This window comes from Procambarus clarkii, chromosome 60 (genome assembly GCF_040958095.1).
Source record: "Procambarus clarkii isolate CNS0578487 chromosome 60, FALCON_Pclarkii_2.0, whole genome shotgun sequence".
Taxonomy (NCBI): Eukaryota; Metazoa; Arthropoda; class Malacostraca; order Decapoda; family Cambaridae; genus Procambarus; species Procambarus clarkii.
Genome location: NC_091209.1, coordinates 10,972,912 through 10,992,129, shown reverse-complemented (window position 1 = coordinate 10,992,129; position 19,218 = coordinate 10,972,912). Strand labels below are relative to the sequence as shown.

The 19,218-nt window shown below is 50.5% G+C and overlaps 1 protein-coding gene across 5 annotated transcripts in view; it reads left to right on the top strand.

The window, feature by feature from the left end:
* Nucleotides 1-19,218, top strand: part of LOC123766935 (rootletin) — a 217,353-nt gene that overhangs the window by 19,350 nt on the left and 178,785 nt on the right. The gene's annotated exons all lie outside the window — the stretch shown is intronic.

Sequence of the window (19,218 nt, the reverse complement as noted above, 5' to 3'; positions counted from 1 at the left end):
GAGACCCAGCTGGGAGCGTGGGTGGACCCAGCTGGGAGCGTGGGTGAGACCCAGCTGGGAGCGTGGGTGGACCAGCTGGGAGCGTGGGTCAAGACCCAGGCGGGAACCATGCAGCATCAGACTAACTAGAGACAATGCCAGCTGGGCTCCCATACTGATATAGCTGTTCAACCACTGTCCATTTGGTAATTACTGGGGGGCACCAGAGGCAGGTGGCCTAGCTGCTGGGGGGGGGGGCTGCTACTGGCCTAGCTGCTGGGGGGGTGCTACTGGCCTAGCTGCTGGGGGGGTGCTACTGGCCTAGCTGCTGGGGCGGGGGGGGGGTGTTACTGGCCTAGCTGCTGGGGATGGGGCGCTACTGGCCTAGCTGCTGGGGGGGCGGGTTTAGCTACTGGGGGGTGACGGATAGGAGGGGGGCTGTTATGCCACGGTTGGTGCCACCTCCACCAACCAGGTCATTACCCCCAGGCAGGTAATTATGCTGGAGTGAGGACGTGGCGCGAGAGGGATGGGGGGAGGTAATTAGGACAAGATGGAGGGGATAGATAAGAGGGGCGAGCCTATCTCTTCCCCCATCCAGTGGTGGCACAGGTGACGGGCCGTGGCCCCCACCTGCACCCTCTGGCACTATAGTGTGCTCTGTGATCTGCTGCTACTGGCCCGCCCCCGTCCAACAGTCCGGAGCAGTAGCAGGCTGCTGCTGGCCGTGTGGTGTGTGTGTGTGTGTGTGTGTGTGTCTGGACTTGCTCTCCATCAACACCCGATAAGACGGCTCTAAGGGTTGTAATTGTACTGGCGCAGCCTCGTTACTCTCACTCGTACTTCCGCTGGTTCCCTCAAGTTGTGTCTTGAGACTTGCGGTGGAGGAGGAGGAGGTCAAGCCTGGCCTCGGGCCGGGCTTGGGGAGTAGAAGAACTCCCAGAACCCCATCAACCAGGTATCAACCAGGAGGAGGAAGAGGAGGCGGCTTGAGCAGTAGTGGTGGTCAACCTCCCCCTCCCCTCCCCCCCCCCCATCTCTCAACAAACACCTCACCCGTTGTTAACGTGATGGTAACTAACCTTATATAACGAATTAAGGAAGGCAACGACTCACAAATATCCACATTTTTCTATGCATCGGACTCAATAAGTTAGGTGGGTTGCTTGGGTTGGGACGGTGCAGGTTAAGCCAAAAGGCGGGATTTAAATAAGTTTATTGAGGTATAAAATACGGACCAAGTGATGACGGAGCTCAAGCTGTTCTCGCCCCGTAAAAGGTTGCATTTTGGACGAAGTGGCAGATCAAGGGAGGGGGGGGGGTTACCCGTGTGAGTGAGGTGTGTGTACGTGTCAGGAGGTGTACATGTGTGTACGTTTCAGGTGTACACACTGACACGTAGTTAAACCATCACACTCCAGAGAGGCGTGGTAAGACTGGTACCGGAACTGGTGGGCTGGAGTGCGAGGAAAGACTTAGTGAAGCTGGATATTACTGTAACACTTGGCACTGCTCACTTACCTCCCTTTAACCTCACCATAACAAACCCTAACAATGCCTTTACCCTTTTGTATACTACAAAACATTTATCTCAAACACCGGGAAAAAATAATTATTTTAATTTAGCCATAGCGAGGTCAACAAATGTCGCTGACGTAATTTCCTGAAATTGAATTTTCAATAGATTACTTGCAATAGACATCTCCTTATACCTTTCTTCCTCAAGCACAGGCGTTGTTGAGACGTTGTATAGCAACAAAGGTTGTGAGCACAGCGCCAGTAGAGGGAGGGTGAGGCACCTCACCTGGTGACACGTGGAGGGTGAGGCACCTCACCTGGTGACAGGTGGTGGGTGAGGCACCTCACCTGGTGACACGTGGTGTAGTGATGACCGGGAAGGTGAACAATCATCTCAAGATAACCTCAAGATAACCTCAAGACTCTCAGTTTGTTTTTGTTTTCTCAGTCTGGCATGTTACCTAGCAGTAAAATAGGTACCTGGGAGTTAGTCAGCTGTCACAGGCGGCTTCCTGGGGGGGTGGAGGCCTGGTCGAGGACCGGGCCGCGGGGACACTAAAAGCCCCGAAATCATCTCAAGATAACGTCAAGAAGATTGCCAGAGGTCTCTTAGTGTGGGGTCAAGTCCACACACATTGTTTAGGAATGACGAATATCAAGAGAGACATTAAATGGGTTCACAACGACAGGAGAAGTTCAAGGATCAGAAAGTGGGGCGTAAAAGTGTGCACATGATAAGGACATACAAGATACTCTGGGGGAAGTGACGGAGTTTAAAAGTTGATATAATGGCATGTGAGTAGGTCGGTAGGACTTGTATTATATGACTGACGAGGGAAGAGGCAGGTCACAATGGCTAGAGCTCGGTCCTCCCGGCTGTGTGGGTACACAGGTGAGTCAGGCTCCCAGCTCTCTCTCCCACGGAATAATGTCTTCATTTTCCTTATTGGATTTTAATTTTTTATTAATTTTGTCCCGTAATTATCACATTGTAATTAAAGCGAGGCTATTTGACTCTTGTTGGGGAGCGTTGTGGCTGGGGTACAGGGTGTGGGGTGGGGGGTTGTGGCTGGGGTACAGGGTGTGGGGTGGGGGGTTGTGGCTGGGGTACAGGGTGTGGGGTGGACGGGAGTGACTGAGGTACAGGGTGTGGGGTTGTGGCTGGGGTACAGGGTGTGGGGTGGGGGTTGTGGCTGGGGTACAGGGTGTGGGGTGGGGGGTTGTGGCTGGGGTACAGGGTGTGGGGTGGGGGGTTGTGGCTGGGGTACAGGGTGTGGGGTGGGGGGTTGTGGCTGGGGTACAGGGTGTGGGGTGGGGGGTTGTGGCTGGGGTACAGGGTGTGGGGTGGGGGGTTGTGGCTGGGGTACAGGGTGTGGGGTGGGGGGTTGTGGCTGGGGTACAGGGTGTGGGGTGGGGGGTTGTGGCTGGGGTACAGGGTGTGGGGTGGGGGTTGTGGCTGGGGTACAGGGTGTGGGGTGGGACGGGAGTGACTGAGGTACAGGGTGTGGGGTTGTGGCTGGGATACAGGGTGTGGGGTGGACGGGAGTGACTGAGGTACAGGGTGTGGGGTTGTGGCTGGGATACAGGGTGTGGGGTGGACGGGAGTGACTGAGGTACAGGGTGTGGGGTTGTGGCTGGGATACAGGGTGTGGGGTGGACGGGAGTGACTGAGGTACAGGGTGTGGGGTTGTGGCTGGGATACAGGGTGTGGGGTGGACGGAGTGACTGAGGTACAGGGTGTGAGTAAGCCATAAAGGAGGGGGCTGGGAGGAACACAGTGGGCCACAGTGGGCCACAGTGGGCCACAATACCCCGGGGGACACACCATTCATGTCTGCTGGGGACCCCGGCCTCTGGGTCATAATAACTAGCATTTCCACGCCGCGTGGTGAATGTTGGTGTTAAGAGCCGCATTGCTGTGTGGGTCTTGGACCGGTGCTGGACCCTGTGTGGGGGCCCTCTGTGGGGGCCCCCTGTGTGGGGGACCCTGTGTGGGGGCCCTCTGTGTGGGGGACCCTGTGTGGGGGCCCTCTGTGGGGGACCCCTGTGTGGGGGGCCCTCTGTGGGGGCCCTCTGTGTGGGGGACCCCTGTGTGGGAACCCTCTGTGGGGGACCCTCTGTGGGGGACCCTGTGTGGGGGCCCCTGTGTGGGGGACCCTGTGTGGGGGACCCTGTGTGGGGGCCCTCTGTGGGGGACCCCTGTGTGGGGGGCCCTCTGTGGGGGCCCTCTGTGTGGGGGACCCCTGTATGGGGGACCCCTGTATGGGGGACCCCTGTGTGGGGGAGGCTGTATTAGGACCATTCTTCTCGACTAAGCGTTTAGCGGAAACTTAGATTGAGGCGGGAACACTGTGTTGTAGGTGAGGGTGTTAGGTGTGGTGGTGTTATCATTGGAGTGATCAGGGTGGGGGTCGTAGCCCCCCCTCAATGTGGACACGCCACTCTAGCGCCCCACCCCCTTAATAACCGTCCCTTCCCTCTCCCTTCACAGCATAGTTAGTAATGCCAGAGCTATCTCTTCCATCTCCACCCCGCCATCTCCACCCCTGCTGCCGCCTGGGCCGCCGGAATACAGTACTCTCGTCTTGTATTGGCTCCTGCGTTTTGTACTCACCCGGATGTACTCATTTAGGTGTGCTCGCTTAGATGTACTTAGATATTCAGCAGGGACGAGCTCAGCTCTTGGCCCCCCGCCTTCCAAGACGTCTTGGGTTTATGCACTGACTCGGTGCCTACGTGTTCATCATATTGATATTTTAATATGCATACATTTGTTGCAGGATTGAGCGCTAGCTCCCAAGGCCCACCTTACCAGTTGTCTGATCCAGTGACTGGCACTTTCCCCCTCCCCCCCCCCCGTCCCTCGTTTCCTGCCTGTGTGTATTCTTACCTACTTGAACAAATCCACAAGGGCCGTGACGAGGATTCGAACCTGCGTCCCGGGAGCATCCCAAACACTGCCTTAATCGACTGAGCTACGACAGGGCTCCCTACTTGTGCAACCCCTACTTGTGCTTGCTGGGGGTTGAGCTTCGGCTCTTTGGTCCCGCCTCACAACTCTCACACAACTGGGCTTGACCCAGTTGTGTGATTGAACTGTGGTTGAAGACAACTAGGTAGGTACACACCTAGGTGTGTGCGTGGCCGCCGTGTATCCAACTGGTAATCCAAGGGCCACAATCTAAGCCTGAGGCAGCGTGGGTGTTGAGCGCGTGAGGCATGAGCACAAGTTAGTGCTCATGCCTGCCGGAGTTCAAGCCGCGCCTGACACATTGCAATCCTTTCCCTGTATATTGCCAGCGTGGCGGAAAGATTGGGGGCTGACCTGCCGTGCTTTGGGGGGGGGGGTATCCTTGGCTCACCTAGATGTCCTAGGGGGGGTCGAGTTGTTGCTCCTGAACCCCACCTGCCGTGCTGGGGGGGGGATCCTTGGCTCACCTAGATGTCCTTGCTGGGGGTCGAGTTGTTGCTCCTGAACCCCACCTGCCGTGCTGGGGGGGTATCCTTGGCTCACCTAGATGTCCTTGCTGGGGGGTCGAGTTGTTGCTCCTGAACCCCACCTGCCGTGCTGGGGGGTATCCTTGGCTCACCTAGATGTCCTTCCAGGGGGTCGAGTTGTTGCTCCTGAACCCCCGCTCACCTAGCTGCCGGGCGTCTGCTGCTCTGTGAATGTTAGTCTGCGGGTTATATATACTCCCTGGTCTGACTTGTTCTGCTTCAGACTATCGTCTTTTATTTCTCCCGTATTGTTTATCACCTCTTCTTCCCCCCTCTCTGCCGTTCTCATCACCTTGCATTTATATAGGTTAAAGTCTAATAGCCATTTCTTTGCCCCTACTTGAAGCTTATTTAGATAGGTTTGCATTTTTTGACAACCCAAATGGGTTAGGCCTCTCTTCAGTAATTTTGCCTCCACAAGCGTTGATATAGCTCAGTATAGCTCATTGATATAGCTCAGTGTATAGCTCATTGATATAGCTCAGTATAGCTCATTGATATAGCTCAGTGTGTCATTTCAGGCCATCCTTCTGTTAAGGTAACACAGTAACGGTGTTGACCATAGTACATATGTTGACAATTGTAAAGGGTAAATTTACCTTTAATTTACCCAATTATAAAGGGCATTTGGAAAGTAGAAATCGGTACTGTTGAATTTGGACAAACTGGAAAAGTTTTAGTATTGATGTTGCAAAAAAAAAAAATTAACCTAACATTCCTAGGCCTAATACACGCTATCTGAGGCCTAATATAGTACATATATGTGCTATACTAGGCCTAGGAATATTTAAGTTTGGTTTTTAGCTCCATTTTTTTCCGGACTGTATAAAGCGAATAGTATACAATTCTAGTGCTAACTTGTCCAATACGTGTATGTTTAGAGACAAAGTGTTCCACTCTCTACATCGTCCACTGTGTGTGTGTGTGTGTGTGTGTGTGTGTGTGTGTGTGTGTGCGTGTGTATGTGTGTGTGTGTGTGTGTGTGTGTGTGTGTGTGTGTGTGTATGTGTGTGTGTGTGATAGATCATGGCGGGAAAACAGGAGCTGTCATGAGGCTGAATCTAAAATGACTCCGTGAAGTTGTGTAGTTGTCTCTCAGGTAGATGTGAGACGGGCGTCGTGTTGGGGCGTGAGGGGACGGAGGGGAGGAGGGAAGACGAAATAAAAGGAGAGAGAGAGAGAGACAGAGACAGAGACAGAGACCACCACCACCAAGTGAAGACCTTGGAGCTTGGCTCTCGGAGGATTATTGAGCCCCAAAACTCTGTTATTTTAACTGAGAATTAACTTTCCAGGATGTATGAGAAAGTTGTTAAGTAATTGGCTGTAATGTTCCGTGACGTAGTGATGGGTACAGCAGGTGGTGGTGAGGGGTACAGCAGGTGGTGGTGTGGATGGGTACAGCAGGTGGTGGTGGTGAGGGGTACAGCAGGTGGTGGTGGTGATGGATACAGCAGGTGGTGGTGGTGATGGGTACAGCAGGTGGTGGTGGTGATGGGTACAGCAGGTGATGGTGGTGATGGGTACAGCAGGTGGTGGTGGTGATGGGTACAGCAGGTGGTGGTGGTGATGGGTACAGCAGGTGGTGGTGGTGATGGGTACAGCAGGTGGTGATGGGTACAGCAGGTGGTGGTGGTGATGGGTACAGCAGGTGGTGGTGGTGATGGGTACAGCAGGTGGTGATGGGTACAGCAGGTGATGGTGGTGATGGGTACAGCAGGTGGTGGTGGTGATGGGTACAGCAGGTGGTGGTGGTGATGGGTACAGCAGGTGGTGGTGGTGATGGGTACAGCAGGTGGTGGTGGTGATGGGTACAGCAGGTGGTGGTGGTGATGGGTACAGCAGGTGGTGGTGGTGATGGGTACAGCAGGTGGTGGTGGTGATGGGTACAGCAGGTGGTGGTGGTGATGGGTACAGCAGGTGGTGGTGGTGATGGGTACAGCAGGTGGTGGTGGTGATGGGTACAGCAGGTGGTGGTGGTGATGAGGGGGGGGGGGTGCTTGGGGTGGAGGTAGAGACGGGGTGATAGTGTCTGGTGCTGAATTTCTTGACACGAACGGTACGAACAATAATTACATGAAGGTATTGGTTTGTTATTTCACGCTGGCACCTCTGATGTACCGTGCCTGCACCTCTGATGTACCGTGCCTGCACCTCTGATGTACCGTGCCTGCACCTCTGATGTACCGTGCCTGGACCTCTTTTGCACACGTGTGTGTGATCACCTAATTGTGCTTGCGGGGCTTGAGCTTTGACTCTTTGGTCCCGCCTCTCAACTGTCAATCAACTGGTGTACAGATTCTGCAACCTATTAGGCTCTATCAGATCTTCATTTGAAACTGTGTATGGAGTCTGCTTCCACCACGTCACTCTTTAATACATTCCATTTGTTAACTACCGACACTGAAAAAAACTCTCTCTAATATTTCTGTGGCTCATTTGGGTACTCAGTTTCCACCTGTGTCCCCTTGTTCGTGTTCCACCCGTGCTGAAGAGTTTGTCTTTGTTCACCCTGTCAATTCAAATGTCAATACACTGTGGTCACTCATTCCCTTGCGGGGCTTCAAATTTGAATTTTCTTATTTCTAATCATTCAAGGTGAATATCAGGTCGAGTCTCGCAGGTTCGTCATTGCCTCTCATTCTTGTGGGTCTCTTGACATGTTGGCTAAGCAAGTTCCCTGTTGACACTTCCAAGAGTTTAGCTCTCCATGTATCTGCACCTCCATGTGGGTCCCCATTCTCCCAATCTATCTTTCCATGGTTGAAATCACCCACAATTAAGAGTCTAAAGCCATTCCTGTAGGCAACTGACGCTGTTCTCTCTATTATATTATTGGTTGCCATGTTGTTCCTATCAAACTCCTGTCCGGGTCTTCTGTCATTTAGGGGAGAGTTGTAAATGACTGCCACTATTATCTAAGGTCCACCCATTGTCATAGTTCCTGTTATGTAGTCTGAATCTTTCACAGCCGGGAATTTCTATCTTTTCAAAACTCTAGTCCTTCCTTATCAGCAGGGCCACTCCGCCTCCTCCTCTCCCTTCCCTCTCTTTCCTAACTATATAGTAGTCACAGCGTTCGTTATGAGTCCTGACAATTTCGTTTCTGTGAGTCCAATTACATCTGGGTTTTCTTCCTGCACCCTTTTCCCCCAGTTCACATACTTTATTGGTAATCCCATCGATGTGTGAGTACATTTCCTCGAAGCTCTCTTTCCTATAAACATTTCCACCCACCCTCTCCACTGGTATTGGAAGCCGTTCCATGGGCAGGGCTACTTGGGTAGGCTCATCCTCCTGTGGGGTAATTACCAGGAGTTCGAAGGAAGGTGGGGTGGGAGATGGAGGGCTTAGATCTTGCCTGGGCCTCCTTGGGGCAGGAAGAAGACCAGGGGATGGGGAGGCAGGGGGTACTAGGGGTAAGGGGTAAGGGAGGATTTGGGTCGTATGCTGGGCATTGTGCAGGGGCAAGGGAGAGTTTGTGCTGGGGGTGCTTGTGTGTGTGTGTGTGTGTGTACTCACCTGTTTGTGCCTACAGGATGGAGCATTAGCTCTTGGACTCCGCTTTTTGGGCCGCCGGTTAGCTAATACATTGTCTCCTCGCCTATTACCCTTATCTTATCTATTTTTAATATAATAATGAAGTGTGCCTCCACTACCATCTCTCTAAGATCATTCCATTTTCTCACCACTCTTATGCTAAAAGAAACTTTAAAAACATGTCATCTGTGTGTGTGTGTGTGTGTGTGTGTGTGTGTGTGTGTGTGTGTATTTACTATTTGTATCGGCAGAATCGAGCTATTAACTCTTGGGCCCCACCTTTCTAACCAATTTATTTGTGTGTGCGTGCGTGCATGTGCGCGTGCGTGCGTGCGTGTGCGTGCATGTCCGCGTGCGCGTGTGTTCCCTTGGTATTGGTGTTTTAACGTATAAAGTCGCTAATGAGCAATTACTGTGGGTAAACTCCTTGTCAGATGTTGGCTAATGAGGGTGACGTGTGTAGGTGCGTGCGCGCGAGCCCGTGCGCGCCTGTAGAATGTTTTGTGTGCTAGCGTTGGACTCGTCAAGCATTCAAGGCAACCCCTTGCGAAACCTCTACATCTTTCAACAATGATGGCGGCGTTGTTTACTGTTGCTCAAGAGTTTACTACCTGACTTTACATTGAAAGGTTGTTGTTGTGACAACTTGTAATGCTCCGGGGCTGAACAAACTGTTTAATGTGTGTGTATTTATATATAAAGTTCCCATCAGTGTTGAAAGATGTACAGGTTTCGCTAGGGGGATGCGTTAGTGACTCAAGAATCCTGGTACTTAGGTACGCACGAAAGTACCTGTCGTCATGGAATAACTTTGTGTCGGGGACAGGCAGCCTGTAATATATATATATATATATATATATATATATATATATATATATATATATATATATATATATATATATATCCAGGGGGTCCCAGGGGGGCCACAAAGCCACCATCGTAAGACTCACCAAATGCGAAAATTGTTGTTTATTCAGCAATGTTTTGTCCTCAGTTTGTTTATATTCCCCCCCCCCCCTGGCAGTGTTTATAAGGGGGGGGGGGGAGACAAGCCTCTGCTTAATCAATTCTGTGTGGTCGTGCGGGGTACGACCACCTCCAGTGGGATTCGAACTGTTATAAACCCTTCTTACGTATATATATGGGGCTGTAACTCACGTATATATGGAGCTGTAACTCACGTATATATGGGGCTGTAACTCACGTATATATGGAGCTGTAACTCACGTATATATGGGGCTGTAACTCGTGTATATATGGGGATGTAACTCGCGTATATATGGGGCTGTAACTCGCGTATATATGGGGCTGTAACTCACGTATATATGGGGCTGTAACTCGCGTATATATGGAGCTGTAACTCACGTATATATGGAGCTGTAACTCACGTATATATGGGGCTGTAACTCACGTATATATGGAGCTGTAACTCACGTATATATGGGGCTGTAACTCACGTATATATGGGGCTGTAACTCGAAGCGTTATAAGACTGGCTGGTTCGTACACATACGACCTAATGTACACATATATATGTGACGTGACACTAATGTGAATAATGTAAGTGTAGACCTTGTGACTCGACTGTCAGGCTGTGTGGTTGGTGTGGGCGTCCAGCGTAGCGAGAGCCCCGCGTGTTACAACCACACGCGGGGCGGTGCGGCGTTACCGCCACCAGGCGGCGGCCCCCAGCACCAGGCTGGGGAAGTAGAGGTAAAGGACGCCATACCGCTCCGTGGCGGAGATGGCTTCGTGACGGTGTTGAGACCCGCGGCCACCACCACCACCAGCCATAGAGCAGTGTATCCGGCCGCGGAAGCTGGCGTCCGGCCGGCCGGCTCTACCCTCACAGCTCACTCCTGTAGTTCCTTCCTCCAAACCTATTTTTGCTGTTTAAATCTGCAAACTGATTTGCAGATTATAATCTCTATCCCCCTCCCCCCCCCACTACAGCGATATCGCACAAAAATTGGAGAATTTAGATATAGAGAGAAACGGAACCTACCATAGATATAACTAAACTTGACATAGGCCTAACTGAACATAGTAGTGGTGATGGAGGTTGTGGTGACAGGTTGTGGTAAGGTGGCCATAGTGAGATAGTGGTAGAGGTAGTAGGGTGATAGTGGTAGAGGTAGTAGGGTGACAGTGGTAGAGGTAGTAGGGTGATAGTGGTAGAGGTAGTAGGGTGATAGTGGTAGAGGTAGTAGGGTGACAGTGGTAGAGGTAGTAGGGTGATAGTGGTAGAGGTAGTAGGGTGATAGTGGTAGAGGTAGTAGGGTGATAGTGGTAGAGGTAGTAGGGTGACAGTGGTAGAGGTAGTAGGGTGACAGTGGTAGAGGTAGTAGGGTGATAGTGGTAGAGGTAGTAGGGTGATAGTGGTAGAGGTAGTAGGGTGACAGTGGTAGAGGTAGTAGGGTGATAGTGGTAGAGGTAGTAGGGTGACAGTGGTAGAGGTAGTAGGGTGATAGTGGTAGAGGTAGTAGGGTGACAGTGGTAGAGGTAGTAGGGTGACAGTGGTAGAGGTAGTAGGGTGACAGTGGTAGAGGTAGTAGGGTGACAGTGGTAGAGGTAGTAGGGTGATAGTGGTAGAGGTAGTAGGGTGACAGTGGTAGAGGTAGTAGGGTGATAGTGGTAGAGGTAGTAGGGTGACAGTGGTAGAGGTAGTAGGGTGACAGTGGTAGAGGTAGTAGGGTGATAGTGGTAGTAATGACATGTACTATGAACCAAGATCGTTGCTGCCTTAGCCTTCAGTCATTACTCCTCCTTCGTCTTTTCGGTTATATACCCCCCCCTTCCTCTTCCCCCCTCCCCTTCCTCTCCACCCCCCTCTCCACCCCCACAACCCCCCCCTCTCCCTCTCGTGCCAAACATTACGCGGGTTATATCCGGGTGCTGTAATATTTCCACCCTCTGACTTGGTATACTTTTGTGTATCGCAGCAGTGATATAATGAGGTGTAGGGGGGGGGGGAACTGATGTGGTGGGATTAGTAGCAGTGGTAATGTGTGTGTGTGGGGGGTGGCGTGTTTGTCACACTACTGACTTGCTTATGTATATATATATATATATATATATATATATATATATATATATATATATATATATATATATATATATATATATATATATATATATATATATATTTATTTATTTATATATATATATATATATATATATATATATATATATATATATTATTAAATATGACCGTAAAAGTAAGATTAATAATTCTAACACGAATTTTCTCAATCTTTCGTACATTTCTTTTCACTGTTGGAGGTAAATAAAAAATCAATTCTCCAAAATTCATTTTTATTTCTATATATATATATATATATATATATATATAGAAATCTATATTATTTCTATATATATATATATATATATATATATATTATAGGGCCGATATATATATATATATATATATATATATATATATATATATATATATATATATATATATATATATATATATATATATCGGGTCTTCCTTCTCCAGAGTGGAGCGGTTACCTTGCGATGATTTCGGGGCTTAGTGTCCCCGCGACCCGGTCCTCGACCAGGCCTCTTGGTTGCTGGACTGGTCAACCAGGGTGTTGGAGGCGGCTGCTGGCAGCCTGACGTACAGGGGGGAGCATGGGGTGTTCCGCTGCTTCCTTCAGTACCCGGGGTGTTATCTCGTGGCCTCCACCCCCTTGGCTTAGATCAGCTGTACTCACCTAGTTGTATTTGCGGGGGTTGAACTCTGGCTCTTTGGTCCCGCCTCTCAAGCATCAATCAACACGGCACTCTGGAGGGGACGAGTCTCCACACACACCAACTATACACACTCTGGAGGGGACGAGTCTCCACACACACCAACTACACACACTGGAGGGGACGAGTCTCCACACACACCAACTACACACACACTGGAGACGGTGGTGTGGGGACAAGTCGCTGTGTGGGGGACACCGTTCGTCCCTCTGTCCGGACACACTGGACACAGAGACACAGAGACACAGGGATACATGGGTAGCTCAACACACTGCCAAGCTGAGTGCGGGGTAATACAGAAATACGGTAGCTTGTTTGGCGAGAGATCCACCCGTCTCCTCGGCCCACAGCGCCCCTACAGCACCTCTACAGCGGCTCCACAGTACCTCTACAGCGCCCCCACAACACCCCCCACAGCGGCCCCACAGCACACCCCACAGTGCCCCACAGCACACACCCACAGGTGCCAAGTAATCCACTAACGATTGGTGTAGATACACGGTGACACTAACGGGAGTGTAGCCAACATAGGTAACGGCACTACTAGAGTACCACTAACTGCTGGAAGCGTTGTTTGATCGCGTTGTCACAGCTGCCTATACCCTTAATGATAGTCTTAGATGATCATTACTGTATTATGAAGTACCTAGTTCGTTAAAAGAGATTACAGTCATTTTGTAATTAGTGGAAGGAGGCTTGGATGAGTAATTAAGCAGTTGCGGACGTAACTATGTCATTTGGTGGTAATTAATGTGGCTGTGGTACTCGGTGTGGGGGGGGGGGAGGTTGGCTGCCCCCCCACCCCAGGGGGGGTGTTACTAGGGGTGTGACGTACAGGAGTCACGTGGGTGTTACAAGGTGTACCTTGATGGTGGTGGTGGTGTTACCTGTGGTGACGGTGGGGGGGGGATTACCTCCGACATTGTCCACCATTGATCCAGTGGTGTCGGGCTTTTCATTAACGCCCGCCTTTACCCTCCTTGTTATGACTCGACTTGCTTACTCTAAGTCTTGTTGCAAGGTCTTGCACGCAACACCGCACTCAAGTGCTCTACGGCACCTTCATACACACACACACACACACACACACACACACACACACACACACACACACACACACACACACACACACACACACACACACACACACACACACACGCTTAGGAAGTGATGTGGTGGAGGCTGACTCCATACACAGTTTCAAGTGTAGATATGATAGAGCCACTAGATGCATATAGTGAAGGGGTTAGGGCCAGGCACCCGTTGAAATAACCTACAGAGTATTTGTGAGATAATTACAAATATGCCTCACAAATACGTCACATGTAGTGAGTTTGAGTTATACTCACTTTTTATAGCAAGTTTAAATTATTTTTAATGCAATTATATACTCCGGAATTTCTCCGCCGGTGACAGTTATGTACTCCGAAAGTGATGTCATTACAGGTTATGTAATGCTGTGTAGGACGTCAGGTGAACGGAGGCGGACTCGTGTGTGTGTACTCACCTAGTTGTGCTTGCGGGGGTTGAGCTCTGGCTCTTTGGTCCCGCCTCTCAACTGTCAATCAACTGGTGTACAGATTCCGGAGCCTACTGGGCTCTATCATATCTACATTTGGTTCGGTGTAATATCAACCCCCAGATCTTTCTTTCTATTTGACTCTTGCAGGATATCACCTCCCAGATGGTACATTGTATTCATTCTTCTGCTCAGTTCGCCTAATTTCATTACTTTACACATTCCTGAGTTGAAGTTTAAGAGCTGGCTGACTTGGCTTTCTGACAGTCGAGGAAAATGCAGTCTGCCCACCCTTCTCTTTCCTGCCTAATTTTTGTTGCCTGGTCATAGAATTCTATTAAACCTGTGAGGCACAATTTACCATCTCTGAACCCATGCTGGTGGTGTGTTACAAAGCAGTTTCCCTCCAGATGCTCTACCAGCCTTTTCCTCACGATCTTCTCCATCACCTTGCATGGTATACAAGTTAGAGAAACTAGCCTGTAGTTCAGTGCCTCTTGCCTATCACCCTTCTTGTATATTGGGACTACGTTAGCTGTCTTCCAGCTTTCCGGTAGGTCTCCTGTTTTCAGTGACCTGTTATATACCATAGAGAGTGGCATACTTAGTGCTTCTGCACCTTCCTTTAGTATCCATGGTGCGATTCTGTTAGGCCCAACAGCCTTTGTCACATTCAGCTCCAACAGATTCCTTTTGACCACATCACTGGTGAGGTCAAATTCCTCCAAGGTTGCTTGGTTTGCCTCCTCAATTAGTGGCAGGGGCTTCTCCTTATTCTATTGTGAAGACCTCCTGGAATATCTTGTTGAGTTCTTCATACAATGTCATTCCATGTCATTCTCTGTGTATCTGTTCTCCCCTTTTCTCAGTTTCATCACTTGTTCCTTCACTGCTGTTTTCCTCCTGATGTGGCTGTGGAGCAGTTTTGGTTGGGTCTTGGCTTTACTCGCGATGTCATTGTCATACTGGGTCTCTGCTTCTCTCCTCACTTTGAGGTACTCATTTCTGGCCCTCTGGTATCTCTCCCTGCTCTCTGGTGTTCTGTTATTCCTGTAGATTCTACATGTTCTTGTACTTAAATGCTTCGCTACCTTACATTCCTGACTGAACCATGGATTTCTTTGTTGCTTTTCATTTTTTCTCCTTTTGGACCAGGATAAACCTGTCTGCAGCTTCCTAGCACTTCTGAGTGACATAATCCATCATATCCTGACAGTCTTTTCTCTGAGTTCGGTTTCCCATGGTATTCCCATTAGGAAGTTCCTCATCTCGTCATATTTTTCCTCTTCGGTAATTAGTCTTTTTCCCTTCTAATACCATCCTTCGATAGGTTATCCCTGCCTCTACCGGACTCTCAAATGTCAATACACTGTGGTCACTCATTCCCATGCGGGGCTTCAATTTTGACTTCCCTTATTTCCAATCATTCAAGGTGAATGTCAGGTCGAGTCTCGCAGGGTTGTCATTGACTCTCATACTTGTAGGGCCCCTTAATATGTTGGCTCAGAAAGTTCCTTGTTGATACTTCCAAGAGTTTAGCTCTCCATGTATCTGCACCTCCACGTGGGTCCCCATTCTCCCAGTCTATCTTTCCATGGTTGAAATCGCCCATGATTAAGAGTCTGGATCCATTTATGCAGGCATGGAACCACACATTCCATACACACATGCGTGTACATGGGCGTGTGCGTGGGCGTGTGGACGTTAGGTGGGCGTGTGTGTGTGTGCCGCCCACAACAGTGACGACGGTGTATTCTATGCACCCAACCCGCTGGTTTTGGGCTGCGTCATGGCGTGAGACCCATGTTGCTCTCCCCGATGGAAAGTCAATACTTAAATGGTGTTGGTAAGAGAGGGATGGTATGGCAGACTCCCTCTTGTTATACACCGCCTCCCTCCCAGTCTCTCCCTCCCTCCCGGCCAGTCTCTCCCTCCCTCCCAGTCTCTCCCTCCCCCCCCCCCTGCGAGGGTGGGTGGAGATGGGGTGGGGGGGTGGGGTGAAGATACGGTGAAGGGTACTGTGAGTATTCCTGGAAGCCGCAAGGGGGGGTTTTGCTCTTGTTTATGGCCAATATTATTCTAATTAAAATTTGTATTAAGGTATCCAATGTTAATTACCCACCGGACAGAAAATGGTATACTAAAACGCTTCAACTTAACCTACCGACCTACGCATAGAAAACGTGAATGTTTGTGAGCTGTTCTGATTTATAATACAATATATTTTGTGGATAAACTGCGGTGTTATTAGACGAGAGAACAGGTTATTACCACAGGTAATAATGTTGCATCGCGGGCAGGTACCAGAGCAGCGAGGGTGCCACACTCCTTGTCTCACTCGCTGTGTGCTCTGACAGTACTGTTGAGTACTTCCAGTTTGTAGGAGCCAGGTACTTCTGGGTACTATTAGGCTCGTAGCGCTCTCTCTCTTTCTCTCGGCTGCTTACTTGCATGTCTCCTCGTTCTTTTGCTGATGAATGTATGTCTGGATCATGTCTCCGCGTGCTTTTGCTGATGAATGTATGTCTGGATCATGTCTCCGCGTGCTTTTGCTGATGAACGTATGTCTGGATCATGTCTCCGCGTGCTTTTGCTGATGAATGTATGTCTGGATCATGTCTCCGCGTGCTTTTGCTGATGAACGTATGTCTGGATCATGTCTCCGCGTGCTTTTGCTGATGAACATATGTCTGGATCATGTCTCCTCGCTCTTCAGGTGACATTTTACATATATGAATAGTTGTTTTCGCAGTGAGAGGGGATTGGGGGTCTTCAACAACCCGGAGTGGAGTTATAGGTTTGGTTTTGAAGCTCATGTTGTGGCCATAAGAGTGTTTGATCCTCTACACTGGAGCCCATTGGTCCAGCTGAGCCTTCTGGTAGGGAAGATAACCCGACATTTGTGCACCAGATCCAAAAATATTTTTGTTATCTTCTGCGTTATGACGCCATTTGGCGCCATATGTATTAATCAGTTTAGCTTGGACCTGTCAGCTTAGGGACTCTACTTACTGAAAACCTCTGCACGTTGTGTATGTGTTGATGCTGCATACTCTACCACAGGTCTGACGTATGCTGTGAAAGTGCTTTAAAACGCATGTGTGTGTGTGTGGGGGGGGGGGGGTTCAGCTCCAGGGCCCCGTTTTTTTATTTTTTATTTTTTTTTCGCTGTGATTCTGTTGCTCTGACTGTTAGCCGTGTGTATGATTATACTTACATATGTAGAGAATATGTCACAACACGTGGCTGAAAATGTGTTCCTACATATATAGCAATGTGTTGAGTATGTGTGTGTAATTACTTACATGTGGAGTAAAGACCTCTCCTCGTTGTACTTACAAGGAGCAGAGGTTTGCTTCTGGTGTCCCGTCATCTTTAGTTTCTGCTACTGCTATTACATCTGCGTCCTCAGCCCTTTCTTATAGTGTCTCCACTCTGAAATGTCAGCAGCTTAGGTGAGTGTGAATGAATTAGCACCGAGATGACTGCTGAGTGTTTATAAAGACTTAATTCACATTTCAGTGTACAGAGAAGTCAGACCTTGAGAACGCTACTAAGGAGTCAGACTAACAATTAAGAACAATAACTATCTACGGGCTCACCATAGCCCGTGCTACTTGGAACTTTGTTCCAGGTAGCGAATCTTTAACAACAACAACAGTTAAGAACAGTAACTGAAGGAGCTTATTATATACAATTGTGTGTGACGGCAGTGTGGTAGGCCTAAGGAAATATTATTAAGTGGTGACGGAGGATGCGTGAGTGACGGGTGGTGATGGCGGCGAGTGTGGCGAGCGGTGTGTTGTGAGTGTCCGGGGCGACCATGACCCTCCTGAAGACATGAAGGCCTTTGTCAAGCTCAAACACCTGCCATCCTCCGCGGCCGTGACGTAACGCCCGCTGGACCAGGTGTGTGACGCAGCCAAGGGAAACAGTTGTCATACGCTGGCACACACACACACACACACACACACTGAGCCAGGGGTGATCTTGCGGTGTTTTAGCCGCGTGTTAGTTGATAAGGAACTGTGTAGATAGTATTGGCGCCCCTTGTTTGTATATTATGGGAAATGAAGGCGGAAAGATCACGAGTTATGACGACCTGTACATCGAGAATTCGCCAGGACGCGCTAGTAGGCTCGCGGAGCACCAAGGAGCCTCGCTGGACTCCCGCATCCGTATGCTCAACTCGCGGCGCTCTACCAGCATCGTTGTGGGCCGCAAGCGGTCGAGGGCGGCGCTTCACGCCCGCCACCACCACCACCACCACGACGACGACTCAAGCGACGACAGCGGCGGATTTCGAACTGATTTCAGCGAAGCCGAATTAGCATCGGCCGACGAACCCAAACTGAAGGGCATCCTAAAGAGCAGGAGAAGGCGTCGTGGCAGCGCCCCGGGCACCAAGTTCGGGTCTCAGTTGTTAGTCACCTCCACTCTGCTGGATGACCTGCTTCACACCGTCGTCAGGAGCCACAGTCTGGAGAGCCTGGGTGGTGATGATGGTGCGCAGGAACCCCCTGCAGGAGGCGGCGCCGCGCAGGTGTCACCCGTGACCCACCCGTCTGAGGGGTCAGCATCCGGCACGGGTAAGTCATCCGCCTCACAGACCCGCAAAGTGAACGGCATCATCACTCATCCGGCTCCTCGAGACGCGCCCTTCAGAGTGCCCCCGAGCCCGCCCCCTCGCTCCACCTCCTTCAGGAACACTCCCCGACCGGCGCCCCCGCCCGTGCCCGCCAGGTCCGCCAGCTCCGCCCTCGTGCACGCCCAAGTTCACCAACGCTTGGAAAAGATAACACCTGCAGAAACATCGGATGAAAAAGGTGAAAGTTCAGGCGAAGTGTGTGGGAGGAGCGCGTCCCGGTCCGCCGGCGGCAGTGGTCGCGGCGGGAGGCGGCCGCTTAGTGTGGTGGACCTGGAGGACCAGTTGGTAGTGTCTGAGAGTCCGGGCAGCCGAGGAGGGTCCCTCGAGGAGACCCGGACTGGCAGCGCCGCCAGGACTCCCTACACCTCTCTCACTAACATTGACACATTCGTCCCTTCCTCCAAGATTGACATGAGTCGTGAGGGTGGAGGTGGTGTGAGCCGCCCTCTGGACAGCCCGCCCGCGCCGCCCACAGCCGCCCACAGGAGCCCCACCAGGCCACAGTTCAGGAAGTCTTCCGACATTGCTAACCTCTACCTCTACGGTGGTAGAGGCTTCGGGAGGAGGACTGAGCGCCTCTCCAACGTCTCCACTTCCTCGGACTCCTTGGTCCAGGAAGTAGAGGCGTCTGGCAGCCTCCGCAGCACACACCTCCGCACCACACACCTCCGCACACCTGTGCCCTTCGCCAGAAGGGTTCTCACAGGTAATGTGCAGAAAATTGCCAAACGGTTTGAAAAGAGCATCGCGTTAGGGA